Source organism: Poecilia reticulata, linkage group LG20 (genome assembly GCF_000633615.1).
Source record: "Poecilia reticulata strain Guanapo linkage group LG20, Guppy_female_1.0+MT, whole genome shotgun sequence".
Classification (NCBI taxonomy): Eukaryota; Metazoa; Chordata; class Actinopteri; order Cyprinodontiformes; family Poeciliidae; genus Poecilia; species Poecilia reticulata.
The window spans coordinates 7713212-7714119 of NC_024350.1; the positions used below are offsets into that span (position 1 = coordinate 7713212).

Consider the following 908-nt stretch of genomic DNA (forward strand, 5'->3'; position numbering starts at 1 on the left):
AACAATTGCCTCCTGTAGCGATGGTGGTATAGTGGTGAACATAGCTGCTTGCCAAGCAGTTGACCCGGGTTTGATTCCCTGCCATCGTAGTGCTTTGAACCGGAAAAAGGATGCATTTATGGTCAGTATATTTTCTATATCTGGATGTCCTTCAGATAAATTTCACAGAATGTCATAACTACCTCCTGTAGCGATGGTGGTATAGTGGTGAGCATAGCTGCCTTCCAAGCAGTTGACCCGGGTTCGATTCAAGGCCATCGCAAAGCTTTGTACTGGAGAAAGGAAGCCTTTATTGTCACTATCTTTTCCATATCTGGATGTCCTGCAGAAAAATTTCAAAGAACGTCACAATTACCATTTGTACCGATGGTGGTATAGTGTCGAACATAGCTGGCTTCCGAGCAGTTGACCTGAGTTTGATTCCCGGCCATTGCAGATCTTTGTAGCTCAAAAACAGTGTATATATTTCAAAATTCTGTTCTAAATATGGTTTTACTGCCGAAAAATTCAACACTATGTAACAATTGCTTCCTGTGGCGATGGTGGTATAGTGGAGAGCATAGCTGCTTGCCAAGCAGTTGACCCGGGTTCGATTCCCGGCCATCGCAGTGCTTTGAACCGGAAAAAGGATGCATTTATCGTCAGAATCTTGTCTATATCTGGATGTCCTGCAGAAAAATTTCAGAGAATATCACATTTACCTCCTATAGCAATGGTGGTATTGTGGTGAACATAGCTGCTTGCCATGCAGTTGAACCGGGTTCGATTCCCGGCCATTGCAGTGCTATGAACCGGAAAAAGGAAGCCTTTATAGTCACTATCTTTTCCATATCTGGATGTCCTGCAGAAAAATTTCACAGAATTTCACAATTACCTCCTGTAGCGATGGTGGTATAGTGGTGAGCATA

General features: G+C 43.4%; 3 non-coding genes across 3 annotated transcripts; all 3 read left to right on the plus strand.

Moving 5' to 3' along the window:
• The first annotated feature begins 190 nt into the window (after positions 1-190).
• On the plus strand, positions 191-262 carry trnag-ucc (transfer RNA glycine (anticodon UCC)). The gene has a single exon. It is a non-coding gene; the product is annotated as a tRNA-Gly (tRNA).
• Positions 263-536: 274 nt separating this feature from the next.
• Positions 537-608, plus strand: trnag-gcc (transfer RNA glycine (anticodon GCC)). The gene has a single exon. It is a non-coding gene; the product is annotated as a tRNA-Gly (tRNA).
• A 101-nt stretch (positions 609-709) lies between these two features.
• trnag-gcc (transfer RNA glycine (anticodon GCC)) lies at positions 710-781 on the plus strand. Its single transcript has one exon. It is a non-coding gene; the product is annotated as a tRNA-Gly (tRNA).
• Positions 782-908: the final 127 nt, after the last annotated feature.